The sequence below is a fragment of the Desmodus rotundus genome, chromosome 8 (assembly GCF_022682495.2).
Source record: "Desmodus rotundus isolate HL8 chromosome 8, HLdesRot8A.1, whole genome shotgun sequence".
In the NCBI taxonomy this organism is placed as follows: domain Eukaryota; kingdom Metazoa; phylum Chordata; class Mammalia; order Chiroptera; family Phyllostomidae; genus Desmodus; species Desmodus rotundus.
In genome coordinates, this window is record NC_071394.1 from 75,313,159 (window position 1) to 75,334,950 (window position 21,792).

Here is a 21,792-nt window from a genome sequence, read left to right on the forward strand (position 1 = left end):
ATAGAATGCTCACCATTCATGAGAAAGTGATTTATAAACTAAAATATGACAGATGACTAGAAGGCAGGAAGAATGTATAGGTGGTTTGCAAAAGGCCTGAGGGGGAAAGTGACACAGTGTTGGATTCACAGAAGCATAGTCATATGATTGATTGATAGAGAAATGTCAGCAGTCACAGGCAGATGACATAAGTTCTTTTAAGGGACTTAGAGGAGAAGTCATGTAACCTATGGGTTAGGAGTAGAGGCTCTCAACCTATATTTCCTGGGTTCATATCTTCATTTTCTCACTTACTATCTGTACAAGATAAGTCAATTTCTTTAACCTCTTATTGTCTGTTATCTCAATTACAAAATAGGAATAGAAATGATGCCTACCTCAGAATTTTGTTACATGGGTTAATTTTTGTAAAGCACTGAGATAGTACCTAGTACAAATTCATTTTCAGTAAACTTTAGCTTTCCCTCTTGTTATTATTAAAGCACACAGAGCAGGAAACATGGTGACATATCTGTCTTGCCAATTAGAACAATGAACCAAAATGACAGTAACAGTCAAGCCTTCACTCACTCAGGACAGAGTGAGTCAGTTGCAAAGAGAGGGGTCAGCTGCCCGTAGTTCCATTTCCCTGTGTGTGGACCTCTACTAGGCGAGGCTCAGGTAAATGTAGTGCAAAGGGAGGAAATCATGCTATGGCCCAGGAGACTGAACAGCAGCCCCTGAATATTAATGGGCCTACAAGTGAATGGTGAGGAAGAGAGAGAGGGGTAAGAGTGGAAAGGCACCAAGTCCGCATGGAGAAGAAATACTCAGCAGTGGCCCCTGATCAGGAGATGTCAGTGCAGGGGTCTGAGATAGGAATGCAGACACACATAGGAGTGTGTGACCCCGCAGGTGAACCCTTGATGGAAGATCCCTGCAAGACAGGTGTGCATTGCCTGTGTGCTAGGTCCACTGGGGGTGGCAACTCCCCATGATGCCAGCAGGAAACCCCTTGTAATTGCCTATGGTTTGAATGAAAGATCACACATGGAATTTGGATCTGTAACCAGAATCCTCAATATTCTATCAGAGCTATAATTTTTTTGGCTTAAAATGTCCCTGTGAAGTTTTCCAGCTGCAGATAATCCTGTGATTAGAGTAAGAATTGTAGCAGATCATCTGGAAGGGTCTCTGTTTGACAGTCTCACAGTTTTTGTTTGTTTGTTTAATAACCTTCTGCTTAATTTCAGTGGTTTGGGAGCCTTACTTTCCAGCCAGTAGAAGTCATTGTTAACAGCCCAGCACCCTGTTCAGTGCCAGTCAGGGTGAATTTCCCCAGTGTACCTACCTCCAAGTGGGTGGGCTGAGGTTTCAGGCCCACTTGAAGACAAATCCTTGCAACTTGTTTTAATAATACAATTAAAAGGCCAGAGTGACTGAATTCAGATTAAAGGGCCCCAGGCGAGGCTTGGGGAAAGAAAGGGACCAGATCAAAGTCAAAGTGAATCTACCAATGTTGTCTCACTAAATCATTGGGAGTGGAAACTTGAAGCCACATGTGCCTGGTTCCAAACCTTGCTCACTGCACTGAGCCAGATCAGAAAAAAATATATCATTTGAAGATGACAATGATTGAGGAAACTATATTGGTGTTTCTGTAAAGTTGCACTTGATGCAAAAGGAGAATGTAGTGCTATTAGGTAGAGTTCACTATCAAGAATGGAGGAGAACCAAGATGGCAGTGTAGGCAGACACACTGTGCCTCCTTGCACAACCAGAACTGACAGAAAATCGAACGACAAGGAAGTCCGACACCAAGGAGATAAAAAATAAACATTCATCCAAACCAGTAGGAGGGGCAGAGACGGGCAGCTGGGGTGGAGAGGACTCCAGTTGCCCTGGAGGGACTGAGACTGGCAGAGTGTGGGAGGAACGGAGCAGGCAGTCTGACTGCTAGCAGACCCTGTGACCCTACAGTCGCACACAGATAAATCAAGAGGGCTGGACTCAGGGTGGCGGAGAATGGGGCAGGCAGAGCGGTGGGTAGCACCCTATGGCCCCACATTTGTGCATAGATAAACCAGACAAACAGCGGGGAACGAAGCAGACTGCATAGCCCAGGGCTCCAGCAGGGAAATAAAGCCTCAAACCTCTAGTGAAAATGCCCATGGGGGTTGGGGCAGCAGCAGGAGAAACTCCCAGCCTCACAGGAGACATCGTTGGAGAAACCCACAGGGGCCTAGAGTGCGCACAAGCCCACCCACTCAGGAACCAGCACCAGAGGGGCCCAATTTGATTGTGGGTAGCAGAGGGAGTGACTGCAATCCTGCAGAGAGTGGAGCAGGAACCTCCAGGACATCTTTAAACATTCCAACATCCAAATTATAGGGGTACCAGAAGGACAAGAGGAAGAACAAAAAATTGAAAACTTATTTGAACAAATAATGAAGGAGAACTTCCCTCATCTGGCAAAGGAAATAGACTTCCAGGAAGTCCAGGAAGCTCAGAGAGTCCCAAAGAAGCTGGACCCAAGGAGGAACACACCAAGGCACATCATAATTATATTACCCAAGATTAAACATAAGGAGAGAATCTTAGAAGCAGCAACAAAAAGGACACAGTTACCTACAAAGGACTTCCCAGAAGACTGTCAGCTGATTTCTCCAAAGAAACCTTACAGGCAAGAAGGGGCTAGAAAGAAGTATTTGAAGTCATGAAAGGCAAGGACCTACATCCAAGATTGCTCTATCCAGCAAAGCTATCATTTAGAATGGAAGGGAAGATAAAGTGCTTCTCAGATAAGGTCAAGTTAAAGGAGTTCATCATCACCAAGCCCTTATTATATGAAATGTTAAAGGGAGTTACCTAAGAAAAAGATCAGAAATATGAACATTAAAAATGACAGCAAACTCACAGTTATTAACAACCACACCTAAAACAAAAACAAAAGCAAACTAAGCCAACAACTAGACCAGGAACAGAGCCACAGAAATGGAGATCACATGGAAGGTTATCAACAGGGGAGTGGGAAGGCAAGAGGGGGGGAAGGTACAGAGAATAAATAGCATAAATGGTACGTAGAAAATAGACAGAGGGAGGGTAAGAATAGTGTAGGAAATGTAGAAGCCAAAGAACTTATAAGTATGACCCATGGACATGAACTATAGGGGGGGAATGTGGGAGGGAGGGGGTGGGCAAGATGGAGTGGAGTGACGGGGGGGGGGGAATGGGACAACTGTAATAGCATAATAAATAAATATATTTTTAAAAAAAGAATGGAGGAGATTTTTGCTAAAGATCCTGGAATCAGATTTTGATCTTTTGGTCTTAACAATGGAAAATAAAGCTTACAGAGCGATGGAACTGGTGGGAACTGACAGATGAATGACCTGCTTCCCATAGCCAGTGCACATGTGGTTAATTCTCACCAGCATTTAGCTTTTCCATGCAACATAATGAGGGAAAAAGTGAATCTGACTCAATAATACATCTGCTCATAAACTTCCATTTGTTAAATATGAGGCAAAATTCTGACAGCCATAAAACAGGATGAACAGTTGTGTGTTTGTATTAAAATATCTTTGAGATAAGCAATAACCAGCTATCCGAGCAAAGGAACATCTGCGATATTATCGTGCTATTTCTGACTGAATCGTTTCATGCTGGGAGAAAACACAGGAAAAAGGGGCTATCACTTGTGGTGTTCTTAATTGAGTTTAGAAAGGACTCTGTTTTTTTTTTAAATCTTCCTAGGGTAGGCCCTAGAGATGCAACAGGTGTCATTAAGAAATAAAATGTTAGTTGATTGTTACAGTTTGCTGTGAATCAGTTCTTACAACCCATTTAATTCTTTTTGTCCTAACAATTCCTGGAATAAAACATGAGCACTTAAAGTCTTGCAATTATATAAATTTACCTTTAATTTTTAGTTTTGGGGAGGACTTTTTTGCCCAAGCATCAGAAACACTCAGTAATGCTGTTTTCCAGATACTTGCCATGAGAAAGCTTAAATAATAGGCAAAACTCCCTCCATAACAGGTACTAATAAGGTGCTTAGTAATGTATTAACTAAACCCCTTGAATAGAGACATTCATTACACTGAATTACCTCCTGTGGAAGAATATTAATTAAATCCAGATTTTTGGATTATTAAAAGAAGCACTAGATATAACTTACTATGAACCTGTTATTACATAGATGCTAAAAATGCACCCACAGAAATGAAATTACCTACCAAGTCTACACAATTAGCAGAAAGGGATCATAGGTTATAGACAAACTTCGAGATCTAACATACCTAGATTAAAACATTGGATTTGTGCTCTTGAACAAATTATTTAATCATTCTGAGCTTCGGTTTATTCATCTATAAGAAGGGGAAGCATTACAGAGTCTTCTTTTACAAATTTCTTGAACAAATAAATCAGACAATATATTTACACTGACGGGGTTCAGCCCTCTGCTCATAGTAGATACTCAGTAGATAGTGCTTGTTAACAGCTTGAGTAGAACTGGGGAAAAAGTTCAACCCACATAGCCACTTCACTGTATCAAGTTATTTCTGCACATACAGTAAAAAAAAAAAAAGAGAGAGAGAGAGAGAGAGAAGAAAATCAAAGTCTAACTTTGAAAGACTTCATCATTTTTCTGTGTGTATCTATCAAGTCTATGAGACGCATGTGCCTTAGAGGGTTAAAAGTACACCCAAAACAGTCTACAATTTAAATAACAAGTTATTTAATAACATCTTCCAAGCCAAGGACAAAGAACAAAGCAAATGTTCTCAGGATTGCCTGTGTGCAAAGAACTAACTATATTGATGGGATGATCCTAGCACTTAAATCTCTGTAGGCGAGAGGAACAAGGTATTTCTATCCTTATTCCTGACAAAGTAAATCTTGCCAGCTAGTTTTGGTACAACTATGTTCTGCATTCAGAAGTTCTGATTCACAAATGTCCTCAACCTCCCCAGATGCCTAGTGAAAGCAAAGATCCCAAAGCCCAAAAGTCATTCACACAGGCAAATTCTGAGTCAGACATGCAGATATAATATTTTATAGACAATGATCTCTGTGTAGACATTGGATATGCAGAGCCCTTTGGAGATTGCATTCAAACAGTGAAATACAAAATAAATAGCTAGTGACCTGAAATAGAAATTTACTTTTAAGTAATAAAAACTAGTCATTAACTTAAATTTGTATGCTTTAATAATATAAGCTGTAACTTTGTACGTTACCTTTTATCTCTATTGATCAGATAGAACATTTAGAAGTATAAAACATTAAGTACTCATTAAAAATACTGAAAGCTTAGAAGTGTTGCTATACTTCTAGTATATGACTCCTATTTAAATACAAACTATGTGATATAAAGGTGTAATAGATATGTATCTTTTTTTTCCAAATGCTCAGCCCCTTTACTAATACATTGATCTTCATGTCATCTCTATCTGGTCGGAATGCATTGGTGTTTTACCTTTATTTTCTGTACTGTGTATTATGAGAATAATTATTTCCTAGTGTGAATGATGTTTGCTGAAGAAGAGTGCAACTGGAGCCCACATGGAGATGTGGAATATTGATACAGAGAGATCTGATCAGATCACTGTGGAGAAGTAGATAAGGACCATGGGAGGAGGTCACCCAAGGCAATGGTAAACAGTCTAGATGGGACTGGCTGAGAAGTTGAATGCCTCCAGAGCACATGGAATTATGGGCTAGAAGATTTGAAATAAAAGACTAGCTTGCTGGCTCTCTATCTCTTCTTCCTGGAAGACTCCTGGATGATTGTGCTGCAGCTGCCTGCATTTCCCAATAGATAGTGTTTTGGATGGGAAGGAACTCTGGGCATAGCTTAGGATCAGGATGGCCTGGTAGAGGGTGGTGGGATTATTCTTCTTTGGGTGCTCTGGAGGGGATGAACTCTCAGGCAGAAGCCTGCCATTCTCCAAAACTTGTGTGGCTTTTGTATCTTATATTGTCTTAGTTTGTAAACTAACCTTATAGAAATAAGATAATTAAAACTAACAGAGGGGATTTTCTGGCCAAGATTAAGGCATAGGTACACACACATTACCTCCTTGTACAACCAAAAGAAGGACAAGAACAAATTTAAAAGTAAAATATAACCAGAACTGCCAGAAAATCGAACTGTATGGAAGTCCAACAGCCAAGGTGTTAAAGAAGAAACATTCATCCTGACCAGTAGGAGGGGTGGAGACAGGCAGCAGGGGCAGAGAGGACTCATGGCAAAGCGGCAGCTGGAGGACTGGGGGGTTGGCGAGGTGGCAGGTGGCAGCTGGCAGAGTACGTGATCCCACATTTGTGTGCAGATAAACCAGGAGGAACAACTGGGGAGCAAGGCAGACTGTGCAACCGAGGGTTCCACCATGGGTAAATAAAGCCACAAAACTTCTGACTGAAAAATGCTGTGGGGGTTGTGGCCCTCAGAAAAACTCCCAGTCTCACAGGAGAGTTTGTTGGAGAGACCCACAGGGTCTTAGAATGTACACAAACCCACCCACCCAGGAATCAGCACCAGAAGGGCCCAATTTGCTTGTGGGTAGTGGGGAAGTGACTGAAAGTCACCTGAGAGCTGAGCAAGTGGCATTGGGCATTGTTCCCTCTCTGACCCCTTCCCCACGTATACCACCACAATGCAGCAACGTGGGTTGACCTGCCCTGGTGAATAACTAAAGTTCCACCCTTTACCATGTAACAGGCATACAAAGACAAAAAAAAATATGCCCCAAATGAAATAAAAGATCATAGCTCTAAAAATAGAACCAAAAAATGAGGAGATAGCCAACCCAACTGATGCAGAGTTTAAAACACTGGTAATCAGGATGCTCACAGAAATGGTTGAGTACAGGTACAAAACAGAGGCAGAAGTGAAGGCTATGCAAGTGAAATAAAAGAAAATGTACAAGGATCCAACAGTGAAGGGAAGGGAACCGGGACTCAGATCAACAATTTGGACAGAAGGAAGAAATAAACATTCAAGCAGATCAGAATGAAAAAAAAAATAAGACTTCAAAAAAATTAGGAGAGGCTTAGGAACCTCTGGGACAACTTTAAATGTTCCAACATCTGAATTATAAGGGTGCCAGAAGGAAAAGAGGGAGAGCAGGAAATTGAAAACTTATTTGAAAACATAAAGAAGGAGAACTTCCCCAATCTGGCAAAGGAAATAGACTTCCAGGAAGTCCAGGAAGCTCAGAGAGTCCCAAAGAAGTTAGACCCAAGGAAGCACACACCAAGGCACATCAACATTACATTACCCAAGATTAAAGATAAGGAGAGAATCTTAAATGCAATAAGAGGAAAGGAAAGAGTTACCTACAAAGGAGTTCCCATAATACTATCAGCTGATTTCACAAAAGAAAGATTTCTCAAAAGAAAAGATTTCTCTTGCAGCCCAGAAGGGGCTGGAAAGAAGCATTCAAAGTCATGAAAGACAAGGAGCTACATCCAAGATTACTGTATCCAGCAAAACTATCCTTTAGAATGGAAGGGCAGATAAAGTACTTCTTGGATAAGGTCAAGTTCGAGGAGTTCATCATCACTAAACCCTTATTATATGAAACATTAAAAAGACATCTAAGAAAAAGAAGATGAACAAAAATATGAACAGTAAACAGTGGAGAAGGGATTGGGGGAGAATAGGGAATGGGGGAAAAGGTACAGGGAATAAGAAGCATAAATAGTAGGTACAAAACAGTCCAGGGGAGGTTAAGAATGTTATGGGGGATGGATAAGCCAAAGATCTTATATGTATAACCCATGGACATGTACTAAGGTGGGGAAAGGCTGGTAGGAGGGGAGGTGCAGGGTGGAGTAGAATAAAGGGGAGAAAAAGAATGGGACAACTGTAATAGCATAATCAATAAAATATATTTTTAAAAAAACTAATGGGGGAATGATAAGAGAACTCAGGTGTTGAAGAGTTAGCCTTAATTGATAGGCTTAAGTGACTAATGCATGTGGAAAGCTATCATTCCACAATTGTGAAGCTTTTGAATAAACACTACTTTCCTTTATCACCAAAACTTTGACTCTTGAGTTTTGCCTAGAGGGTTTCAGGGGGCAGCAGGACCCCACTTGCTGTTTGGTAGCAGCAAGAAAGCCCTGTTTGCTTGCCAAAGTTGACTCCCTGTTAGACATGCCATCAAAAATTATTCCAAGCTTTTGGTGCTTGTTATATTTATTTCTCATAATCCCTCATTTTGAAATGGACAGAATGTTTTGTGTGAGTTCTTACAAGTGTTGACTTCAGCAATCACATGAGAGATGTCCACCAGCCCTTCAAGTTCTAAGAGCCTCATATACCTCAGAAGTTTCCCTGACTGTTCCACAGGACAGTTTCAAAGCCATATAAGCCTGTCAGTACAGTAAGCATATGTCAAAAGTTGGCTAAAATTATTCTTCTGTATGTGAAAACCTAAACTACCTTCAAAGTATCACAGAACTCATACTACCAGTACTTGCAATCCCATAAGGCATTTATAGTCAATCGCTAACTGACTATATTGGCAGGAATGCTACCAGTATGCATCCTTTAGACATTGATGGTTTGGCTTTTAAGTGTTACTTTGGATTTTTATTTCTACAAACACATTATTTAACATCATACGAGCACCTATTTGTCATTCTTAATCATGGTTTATATTACCATTTATATTGACCGGTTTTTGATTGGCTCTGAACTTTTTGTCCAAGGATGAAAAGTAATTATTTATTTATTTTTAAAAAACTTTTTATTTATTGTTGTTCAATTACAGTTGTCTGCATTTTCTCCCCACCCCTCCACTCCTCCCCAGCCAATCCCACCACCCTCCCCTGCCTCCACCCTCCACCTTGGTTTTGTTCATGTGTCCTTTATAGTAGTTCCTGAAAACCCTTCTTCCCACTATCCCCTCCCCAGTCCCTTCTGGCTATTGTTCGACTGCTCTTAACTTCAATGTCTCTGGTTATATTTTGTAATTTTTATAAGAAATTGCCATTAGTTACTTTCTGTGCTTTTAAAATATGCTTTTTAAATAGTATATTTATTTTTTATTTGTTTTTTAAATTACTTTATTGTTGTTCAATTACAGTTGTCTGCATTTTCTCCCCAACCCCAGCCAAACCCACCTCCCCACCTTGCTTCCACCCTCCCCCTTGGTTTTATCCATGTGTCCTTTATAGAAGTTCTTGAAATGTATACATTTATGATGACTGGGTCAAGTATAGTTAAACTTCTATTTATTGAGTTATATAAGTAAAACAATATAAGGTTTATATACAGTTTCTAAAATAATTTAGAACCTATACTTGTTAATTAACATTAGTGTTTTATAAACTCTAATTGATTTTTCCCAATACTGGAACCTTCAGTTTATATTATCTCAAAATATTTAAAATAGTATGTGTACCTAATGAAAAAGAAACATGGACTAATGTTCTATTTCTACCCTATGGATTGGAATTCCCTGGATGTGCTTATTACAAATCATGTGACCCTGTCCTGGCCAAATGAACCACACACTATAAAGGTTATTGTGATGGATTATGTTTGGTTTTAAAGCCGGAAGGCAAATATTGTGATAGTAGTGATGATGATAATGTCCATTTCAAAAGTAAGTAAACTGAAGTTCAGAAGGTTAAGAAACTTTTCCTAGGTTACTCAGATATTTAAAAACAAGCCCAGGACTTAATCCCATGTGTACCCAACACCACAATTCTTGAAGATATACCAAATTTATGTGACATTACAAATTTATATGAAAGAATGACAGAGGACATAGATAAGACAGACAAGGGAAACAAGAACAATATGAAAAGGCTGGAAGACAGAAAGGAACTTTTTTCCAGGAGACTATAAAGAATTCCTATGGATACCAACTGTATGTTTCCATTGCATTTTAAGGTCTGAAGGAGCAAGCTTCACCTGGGAATCTTTTTGAAGGTCAGATTGAAGAAAATACTGGTAAGCAATGATGTGGTTTCTGACTAAGGATATTAGTCTGTCTATTCTCTGGACACTCTAAGTTATGACCACCATTACCTCTCAACTGGACCACAATAGCATTCTAAGTGGCCTCTCTGCCTTCAGGCTTGCTTTCCCAATGTACCTGACATGCTGTGTTCCCAGCGATCTTTCCAAATGAAAATTCATGTCATTATTCTGCGTAAAACCTATTTTGACTTTCCACTACTCTCAATAATGGGATGCAAGGTATTTACCAGGAATTCCTCAACCTTTGTAAGTCAGGCCCAATCACAACTCCTTATCTCCCTAAGTCTTCATCTCTAATGATGTCTTTCTTCTGACTCCATCTCCACCCAGGCTCCCACTGACCCATTATACACTGAGAACAGACACACAGACCTCCTTTCATTTCTTCAATAAGCTATGATTTTCTCCCACTTGGACTTTACATATCTTGGTCCCTTTGCATAAAACATTTTTATCTTATTCTTTCATTTTTCACTGTGAATTCTTACATGTCCTTCAGGTCTCTGTTTATATACCATCATTCCCACCCCAAGGCCCACCTCCCCAGGAATGTTTATATAATATTTCCCTTATTTATTTTGACATTTATCTCACTATGTCATAATAAGCTTTAGGTTTTGCTGTAAACCCTATTAGCGGTATGATTCCCTTACGGTGGGTTCAAGGTCTATCTTATTAACTAGAAATCTTTAGTGCTTACTATACTGCCTGCCAGTAATTGGTCAACAAATATTTTTTGTCAAATGAATGAAGAGATGAATGGATAAATGAATTACTGGGGGGAATATGATAGAACAGATAAGAAAGGATAGATACGAAAGACATGACAAAGCAATTTAGTCACTTTAGATAAGGAATCAAACAATAATATATTTAATACCATAATGAATCAAAGCATACTTTTAAGAAGAAAAACATCTTTTTCTTTTTCTCTAGAAAGAAAACATCTCTAGAATTCCCATAAAGTCTGAAACACAGATAATACTTTATCTCCTATAATTTGAAGATTTCTTTGATAACATTATACAGTGATATACTGGCTTATGTTTCTAGACTTTGGGGACACACATATACATAAGTATTATGCAGATGACTTCCAAAATTTATGCTGCCCCAATTTTTGCTTGATGTAAGGACACCTGCAGCCTTTTGAGTCAGGGAAACGGGAGGATTTGTTGATAGGAACAGGTTGAACTAGAATGTGAATCTGAAGCATGCTACCTATGAGATAGCCCCTTCTATCATGTGCTCTTCACACCTCCAGGCTCTAGGGAGTTCCAGATAGGCTGCGGAGCACTCTGGTCAAGAAGATTGTCTTTGGCATCACAGATACCTACATTCAAATCTCAGCAGGGCCAGCGTGACCTTAGAACACTCTAGGCCTCAGTTTCTCACACACAAGTCTCTATACCCAATAGCATTTTGCAGCCCTCATTCATGGGGAAGTGAACTCACTCTTAGATGTTGTGTCCACACTAAGAAAGTGACAATTTTCCCAAGGCCTCATACTGTTTTTTAAAAAATTATACTTAAAATGAAGCTCTAAGTTACTTTAGGGTAAAGGAGTGATATAGGAGAAAAAAATTGAATAAAAGACTTGCCTACCTAGAAATCAGAAGATTTGTTGATCACAGACTTAGAGGCAAAAAGAAAATAAAGATCTAAAAATGTCCAATCATGAAAGAAAATATTGCATATGAAGAAAAGCATTCCTATGTGAATGCTACATATTTAATAAATAACCTAAAATTACATACAAATCACTGTCTACTATGGTTATCCTAATGAGTAGAGCAATTTTCACATTAGCTTCATGTACTGCTTAAATCTTTTACTTTTACAATCTATTACTATTGTTGAAAACAAATGGAAACATACTATGGTGAATTATTCCTCAAGAGTAGGGACTTCAGTCTATTCTTGGCTCTTTTGCTTCAGGCCTGGAAATCTTTCCAGAGTTTCTTATTTTTGTATTTTTGCAGCAGTTTAATCACTTTTAGGCATTATGTTGTATATTAGTTTCTTTAGACATAACATTGCTCTATCAAATATTAAATTCTTCAGCTCTTCATGAGTTTTGCAACTATATCATGATGGTGGGTTATACTTTGTTTTCCCAAAGGAAAATCACTCTTTACATCTTTTGCAGTTAGAGCAAGAAGCACATTCCTCTTTAAATTTCCTTTTCTTAATGTTTATTATTGTGTTACAGGACAGCCTTTGTGTATAGCATGCAAATGATAGGTGGTGGCAATATTGGGGGTTTGCATGCATAATGAATATGGTTTCATTTCAGTTGGTGAGTAGTTCATAATACAGGAGTAGAAAATGGGAGAATTTGAATATTTTTGGAAGCTTCAATTTATATTCACTGTGCATGTGTATACATATTTACATACAATTTTCATCACTCAAATTTATAAGCAAATAGCCAAATGGGCAATTACTTGTCTGTGGACCAATATAATACAGTAAATGGCTTGGAAACTATAGCCTGGTTACCTATATCATTATTGTAAATAGAAAATGCAAGTAAGGTATATCAGCTCCTTGAAACAGAAGCCACTGAAGACTTGAGTAGTTTCCTTAGAATCAAATTTAGGAAATTTGTTTATATAAAAGTCCTCTTATTTTTGTAATATTGAAGAGAACATGGAATTATGAAACGTTTTGAAAAAGATATTTTAGAGTAAAACGTGGCCCAATAACTTTCTATAAAAGACCCACAAATCAAAACCAAAACATTCCTTGTGATTTTACATTTTAATTCTAGGGATATGTTAGTTGGGCTGCAATTTCTAATGCAGTTAGTCACTTGAATCACAAATGGGACCACCGGTAGAAAGTGGTAAACACAAACTTAACGAGCTCTTATATTAGTGTCAGAGTCTCTGTCAAAGTCAAGTATTTGAAATGGCCCATAAGAAGTGCAAAGAGGAGACAGACATACTGCATGCCAGGTTGTTTGGTAAGTTAGGTGCCATGTGTGTGGGGTGGATGCAACCACTGCTCCGTCAACGCCCATCCTGCTAAAACAGTGAATGATAATGACTGATCTACAATTTGCATCCTCTTTTCAGTCCATCACGAGAACATTATTAAAACCAGTCAGCCAAAACCCATTAGAACAGTACTCACGTATGAAACAATGCCCAGGTCTGCTTGTTCTCCATTTTTGTGCACTGCTACAGGACTATAAATATTCATCATAATGTAACTGAAAATTATTGAAGTGAGAAAAAAGAGAAACAGGGAAACCATTTGCTTCAATTCATAAACAGCATCTGTTGGGAAGTTATTCATAGATTGCTTCAGGGCCTGCTGAGCAGCAAGCCCACAGAAAAGGAAACTATTGCAAGCAAATTGGCACAAACTGTGTGGAGATGCTATTAGACATGATGCCCCTACAGCCAGGGAGACTGATCAGACACTGGGCTGTTTTATGTTCTTTTATCACCAAGACACAGAACTACCCTCCAGCCGAAGTCTCACACAGTTCAAATTAGAAGAGCAAACTCTAAGTGTATTAAGGCCTAAATAGTGGCTAGAGCAAGTTAGAAGCATTAGCCAAACTCCAGGTGATAGCACTTGTTCACCTGCCCATATCTTAGGCACCCTTCAAATACTTTCAGTACAACCTGGCAGATTCAAATGTACCTAGTAATACACTTTCCATCAAATATTAAACATTAAAGAAATAAAGTTTCTAAAAGGTTGAAGCAACTTTTGCTGTATTTTTCCTGAAAGAAATAAAAGTGAATGCTCACTACTTACCAAACAAATGCTAAGAAGAAAAATTAGCAAGGAATGCTTTCTAATCTGCACTACTGATGAAGCCATATTTCATAAAATATGGGATTTATGGTTTCCTAGTTAAAGCTGCAACTTCAGTTCAAAGAAAATAAAGACAGCAAGAGCTTTCAAATGTGGAGTGATCATGAATAAAATAGATGGGTTTATTTAGTAACTGTTTATATTTGTACATTGATTTATGTGTTTGTGGTAAAGTCATCTTTAAGACTAAGAAAATATCTCAGATTTTGGGTGTTTTTTTTTCTGCTAACGTTAAATGTCATCCATTTCATGCTCAACACACTGATCAATCTTAATATCACTAAAAGAGATACAACCAGACACAATGTGTTCCCTAATAGGAGGCAATGGAAAAGTTATACCCTTCCTGTGAAAGATCTTTATGCATGTGTGTGCATAAACCCACACATAGGACATAAAGTACATAGCCTTAAGATCCAGTCAGTGCTTTATAGACAAAAATAAGGGACAGGAGAACACATTAGGAACACCATAGCAGTACAATCAGCAAAGTCCAGACTGGAAAACTACAAGACAAGTGAACTAATTCTCCCAACATGTAAATTGCTAAGAAAAACAAAAGGGTGGAGAAAGGAAAAGGGAACCTGTAGGTTAAAATAAACAAGAAAATTATCAACTAAATGAAATGTGTAGGTCTTGTTTGGATCCCTATTTGAATAGACCAGCTCTACACCCCTCCCTTTGTATGCAATCGGGCAAGTTTCAACACTGAGCGAATAGTTAGTTCACAGTATTAAGGAATTACTGTTAGAATTTTTTGTATTGTGGTTTATTTTTAAAGAGTCCTTATGTTTTAGAGACATGTTGAAGCACATGCTTCAGAATAATCCATCTAGGGATGAAAGAAACAAATGAAGTACAGGTGAAACAAAATTTTGCCTGGTTTGATAATTACTAAAGCTAGGTAATGGGAACATGGAAGTCTGTTAGGTAATTCTCTCTGTTCTTTGAAATCTTCTGTAGTAACTTTTTACAGTTTCATAGTTAACTTATCCCATGTCTCTCTGGAGTTGGTTACACTGGCTCATGAGAGCTGATCATTAAATTTCAGAAGTTTTATGAACCTGTTGTTAAACCATTGGTGGCTTGAAATCAGCCACCATGGGAATCAGTTAATGCTTCATTAAGGCTTTTTTTCTGAAGAATTAATTGTTAAACATTAACACACAACTGCTTATGATCTCATGCCTAATGTACAGAACTCTGTATATAATTAGGAAACTTTCAGGAGTACAAGAAGCTGGCTTTTCAGATGAGGCTCCTCTCTGCTCTCCCCCACCCACCACCATTTTCAGTTACCATGGGTCCCAAGGTTTGACAATCCATGGCCTCACCCTGGAACATCCCACTTGGGCTCCAATCATTCCTTCCTTCAGAAAGTCTTTACTGTTCTTTTCTACTAAAATTTATCCATATGTGGTCCAATCATGGCCTACTCTATATAGCACAATGTTCAGATAGTGAAATTGACTGATTTGGGCTGAGTAAGAAGAAGCCTGAATCCCTCAGGAATAACTTTCTTTGGAAATTTCTAATCTTTTGGCAAGTACCTCTAAAGATCTTTCATATGCATTCATTTATTTGCTTATTTATTCTTCATATCTGTTACATGACTGTTTATTATAGACAAGATAAACTCTCATTAGCACATTGTCTTATTAAATCCTCAGAATAAAGCAATGAGCTAACAAAAGGACTGGAATTTTCCTCCTCTGACAAGTAAGTATAAAAATAATAATAATTAAGGGTAGTAGAGTGTCTTATCTGAGGCCACCTGGCTACTAAGAAACAAACTCAAGACCAAACCTAAGAATATTTTCTGTAGTGATTCAAGAATCTTTCTAAAACCACCAGCTCATTGGTTACTTGAATAAAGTAGATTTTCCTCTCCTCTCCAAAGACAGGTTTGTGTGAACATGCAGGCCACAAAGGAAATGATTTCCAAGGGCATTTTTTTCTTTGCCACATACATGAGTATGAAGGCTACTAACTATAGTATATAAACATTTATTAAATGTTTGCATAATGAATGGAGCACCTGCTACATAGCATCAGGACATGAAAACATTCTAGATTTTAAGAGAAAATGATGGTGGCTCCCTTAATTTGTAGTTAGTTTGGATGGCCAAAGGAGTGTGTTTTGTTTGAAATGCTCTGGTTTGCAAAATTATGTGTTTGTCGTTATTTGTTTCATCATGAATTTTCACGGAAGCCATGTCAAGCTTGCCCAGGAACTATTTAGGAGGCTAGAGCTCTTGCCCCATTAACACCTAAATTTACCACATTTGTGTCCTTCTTAAACTATATCAGTACAACAAACAATTCCATCAACTCTTGTGGTTTCCGTATGCTCCCCTATGACTAGTAATCATAACTTGAATCCTGCAACTGAGAAAATGGCTGGGAACAGGGTGGGGGGATGCAAAATGTGATCTCCATGCTAAATTTGTACATTTGTCTATTTTATTATTGACCACCTGCTATATACCAGGGATTGTAATTGACACCTAGAGAAACTGGCCCCAAGGAACTCAAAAGGAGAATTACAAGTAAAGATGCAAGTATATTGCAAATCGCTAAATACCAGTGCAATCAACGAGATCACAAAGAAGGGACATTTCACCTTTAGCCTGGGGTAAAAAGAATTATTCATAGACACTGGGACTTCTAAGCTAACACCTGAAACACAAAGAGATTTTCTCCAATGACATGAAGACATTTGGAACAAAACATGTCGAGTTTGGGAAGATCCCACCCTGAGATATATATTTTTTATTTATTTTTATTCAGTTACAATTGTCTTCATTTTCTCCCCTTTCCTCCACCCCACCCCAGCCAGTCCCAACTCCCTCCCCCACCTCTACCCTCTCCCTTGATTTTGTCCTTGTGTCCTTTATAGTAGCTCACATAGACCCCTCTCCCCACTATCCCCTCCCCTGTGGCTATTGTTACAATGTTCTTGATTCAATAAGCCCAGGTGGGAAAAGCACCCCAAGAGATTCTAATGCAAGTGATTAAAAACTTTGAGAAGGTCAGAAGCAATGTGGTAGTTCAAACAAGTTCAGAAGTGGTCATCCTGGAAAATTTGGAAAATGTGTCTCAGGTATCCACAAAGCACCTTCTTTTGCATCATTTATATAACCAACTCAGGCCACATTGATTGCTTATCTGCTATGTGTAAGCATGGGAGGCTAAGAGTATGGCTGTAGAGGTTAATAGGATACCTGCCAGAGAGGAGTGCAGAGCAGTGGTACACATGAGGAATATACCATAAATTGTACACCACGAGAGGAAGGCTCCTGGGTTTCAAGATGCTGAACTCAGACTTGTCAAAAGGGTGGAACAGGCAAGGAGAGGATACAAGCATTTCAGGTACTTAAAATTTGTAGTTTCAAAGTCTGAATTGAATCTAGGTTTGGCTACATTATAGCTGTGAATTTCAGCAATTTGTATGACTTGACTTTGTTTTATATTCTTCATGTGTAAAATAGAAATGATAATAATTTCAGCTACTGTGAAAAGTCTTATGAAGTTCTCTATCAGAGTGGCTCAGTTGTTTGGGGCGCCATCCCATACATGGAAGGATTGTTTGTTCAATTCCTGGCCAGGGCATATGCGTAGGTTGTGGGTTTAGTCTGCAGTCTGGATGTGTGCTGAAGGCAACTGGTCAATGTTTCTATCTCACATTGATGTTTCTCTGTCTCTCTCCTTCTCCCCCTCTCTCTTAAATGAGAATAAAAAATAAACCTTAAAAATAAATAAAATACATCTGGGTTCAGGTACATAATAAAATCCTCACTAAATATTTATTGAATAAAAAATAAAAACTAGTTACTAACAGTTTTATCTCTAGAGGCCTCAGTTTTACTACAACCTTAATAAATATTTTTATAAGCAATGACTCCATATTTAGCAACGACCTCTAAAAAGCCTGTATATTATCATAGAACCATGGCTCTACTGCTTCAAGGGACTTTAAGAAATCATTTGATTCCAGCTCTATATTTTGTATCTCAGACACTATGGAATTAGATGGACCTAAGATTGAATCTTGGCTCACTACCTAACCCCTGGACATGTTTCTCAAGCTCCTCTAGGCTTAGTTTATTCAGTAATACAATGAATGTATAATTTTCAGGATTGTTAAGAGGACTTATTGATTCATTTATTCAAGAAAATATGAATTGAGTATTTAATAAGTGTGAAAAACTATTACAGGATCTGAGTATTAGCAGTAAACTAAAGGAAGTGGACTCTGCTATCATCTGATTTACATAGAAAAGAAAAGTTAGGAAAGGCTTAAGATGGTGGCAAGATAGGTGGGAGCAGAGTCCACTTCCCTCTGCTCACAGGTGAAACACCTAGCCGATCTACTGAGGAACAAAGCGAACAGCCAACAGTACCCCAGCATTTATGAAGACAGGAGACCAAAAAGTATAGAGGACACTGAAAAAACAGACGGTAAGGGGATTGCTTCAGGACAAAAAGGTCCCTGGGACCAGCGTGGGGACCAGGGCAGCTGCAACCACATGCCCACACCCGCTGAGCCTGCTGCAAGACTCCTGGGAGACAGCTGAGTTAAAGGCTCCTTCCCCTGCCAAACAAGGCTTGAGCAGCACAGAGAGAGACCTGGTTGCCTGAAGTCGCAGGGAGGGGAATAAAGACGAAGTGGTAAACGCACAGAGACTGTGGTCACCTGCTGGGGAAAGTTGAGAGTTGGGCCATGTGGGGCCTGGACAGTCCCTGGTATAGCTGGAGATGTGGGCTGTGTGAGAGGACAGGCCCTTCCTTGTATGGAGCAGCAGGATTGAGCAGGAGGATTTTCTCAAAAACAAAAAGACCCTCGGGGGCACTTTGGGGAATTCTTCTGCACCAGCAGCTCTAGTCTTCTCTACACCAGGCTGCCCACCCAGCCCAAACCCAAAGCACCAGGGAGAGTGCACACCTGAGGGAGGGACCTGAAACCACAGGGAAGGGGGACTGTGCGCACCTTGGAGGGACCCAAGACCACAGGCACCAAGGAGAGTGTGAATCACTGAAGGCCCCGCTCCTGCACCCATATCCAGGAGGAGGGTGAGTGCCTGAACTTGTGGGTCCAGGGGCCACTGGAGAACTGGGCCAGAGGCTGCCCGAATGCTAGTCGGGAAGGGAGAAGAGCTGGGCTAGGCCCCCTGGGTTGGCTGCAGCCAAAAACACCAGCAAAACTGTCATGGACAGTTTGAAGCGAGCAGGCTTGGTTTTTTTTTTTTTTCCCCCATTTTAAAGTAATTCTTTATTATTATTTTATTATTACTTTTCTTTCTTTTAACACCTTCTTCCTCCCTTTCCTGCTTTCTTGTTCTACTCCTTCTTTCTCTCCTTTTATATCTCTTCTTCCTTCTGTCTTCTTTTATTTTTATTTTTATTTTTTTTAATCCCCACAAGTGAGACAATAAAACCTGGAACTCTGAAAAGACTAGAATTGGACCCAAAGACGGGGCATCCCAACAGCTGAGACAGTGAAACAAATTTGCTTTACTACTCCAGAGAAATTGCAAGTTATTGTATATCTGTATTATTATTTTTTTCATCATTCTTACATCACTCATTTTATTAGTATTTTTGTATCTCTCATCTTTTGGTTTAGTCTTCTTCACTTGACTGGTTAATTTGTATTTGACTGGTTTCCCCTTGTTCTCACTTTCATAGTGTATTGTTAATTAAAGGTCTTTTACTTCACTTGTATTCCTTTAGCACACTACTCTAGGACCTACACTCCCTATTCTAGTTATCCAGATCACATAGATTCTGTCATGTGATTGTTGCTCCATTACTGTTGTAAATAATAGCTGTTCCAAACATCTTTAAACACCAGACAGAATCCCTCCCAGATCTCACCCACTTCACTGTTTCCTGAACTTTATTACTGGTGTAGTTAAATCTATTCTCTCACACATTACACCTATTTTCTACCCTTTACTCTCACTTTACCTCATAATCTGACATCCCACAAGCTTTCAGCTTTCTAGATCCAACTCACAATCCCCCACCCCCCAACAAGAGTCTTATCTTATTTCCACCTTTTCTTAAAACTGGCTAGGTGAGTCAATTATCACAATTAACACTATATATATCCAAAGGATCTCCTATCTATACTCTACGGACTGGTACTTTAAATATCACATAATACACCCCTGCTGCCTTAAACCATTTCTCCTTCCCCCTACAACCTATCACAAAAAGAGTACGCAGAAGCTGTGAACACCAGGATACCTCCTGGAAGAGGAAACCCACCAACAAAGGAACAACCAACAGCTAAGAACAGAAGAAGGTGAAGGAGGTAGTGGAAGTCACATTAACTAAACCCAGGAACTATCTGGAAATACAACTAAATAGTGAAGGAGTTACTAAGAACAAACAACTGAATAAGAGCAACAGAAAAGCCTCAAAACCTTGTACGCACAGAAAAACCAGCTCCAACAAAACCTGCCCACACCTGCACAACATAAAATAAGAGGTCAGGAACAGACTGATGCTCAGATAACTAGCTGGTTGGAAGGACTAACCAAAGAAAGACCCAATGACAAACAAAAACCAAAAACATACACAGAGCAAACAAAAATGACATCCTAAGAGCAGCAAGTTCAGTAGATCAAGGAGACTGCACCACTGAATCTCACAGGTCTCCTACCACAGAAGTTTGGACCATAAATCCAGGGGGTCAGAAGAGAGCAACTTAAGAAGCAGAGGCTAACATGAAGACTCTCACAAACAATGGGACCACAAAGAGACAATCCCCAAATGAAAGAAAGGGGGAAGCCTCAGAAACAATGCTAACTGAAAAAGAGGCAAGTCAACTAACTATCAGATACTGAGTTCAAAGCAATGGTTATCAGGAAGCTCACTGAGCTCACAGAGAATTACCAGAAACTACAGGGAAAGTACAATGAACTCACTGCAAACTACATCAACATGAAAGAGGAAATAAAAACTATAAACAAGGGCCAAGAGGAAATGAAGAATACAATTTCTGAACTGAAGAACACAGTAGAAGGAATCAAAAGCAGGCTTGATGAAGCAGAGGACCGGATCAGCGAGCTGTAAAACAAGGAGGAAAAAAACACTCAGAATGAGCAAGAAAAGGAAAAGAGGCTCAGAAAGAAAAAGAGGAGTTAAGGGAAATGCAGGACAACATGAAACGTAACAATATCCATATAATAGGGATATCAGAAGGAGAAGAGGAAGAACAAGGGATAGAAAACCTGTTTGAAAAAGTAATGATGGAAAATTTCCCTAATGTGACGAGAGAAAAAGTCACACAAATTCAGGAAACACAGAGAATCCCAACCAAGAGGAACCCAAAGAGGCCCATTGCAAGACACATGATATTTATTTATTTATTTATTTATTTGTTTGTTTTTTAAATTTTAATTTTTTATTGTTATTCAATTACAGTTGTGTGGCTTTTCTCCCCATCTCTCCACCCCACCCCAGCCAAACCCCCGTCCCTCCCCACTTCCAGCCTCCCCCTTGATTTTGTCCATGTGTCCTTTCTAGTAGTTCCTGTAATCCCCTCTCCTCATTGTCCCCTCCACACTCCCCCCGTCCATTGTTAGATTGTTCTTAACTTCAATGTCTCTGGTTATATTTTGTTTCTTCTTTCTTCTATTTATTATGTTCCAGTTAAAGGTGAGATCATATGGTATTTGTCCCTCACCACCTGGCTTATTTCACTTAGCATAACGCTCTCCAGCTCCATCCATGCTGCTGCAAAGGGTATAAGATCCTTCTTTCTCTCTGCTGCATAGAATTCCATTGTGTAAATATTCCATAGTTTTTGGATCCACTCGCTTGCTGATGGGCACTTAGGTTGCTTCCAGTACTTGGCTATTGTCAATTGTGCTGCTATGAACATTGGGCTGAACAGGTTCTTTTGGATAGGTGTTTCAGGGTTCTTAGGGTAAAATCCCAGCAGCAGAATTGCTGGGTCAAGAGGC

At 39.3% G+C, this 21,792-nt stretch overlaps 1 pseudogene; it reads left to right on the plus strand.

Moving 5' to 3' along the window:
* Positions 1–794: 794 nt before the first annotated feature.
* LOC112301093 (ADP-ribosylation factor 1 pseudogene) overlaps positions 795–21,792 on the plus strand; it is a 169,690-nt pseudogene continuing 148,692 nt past the window's right edge.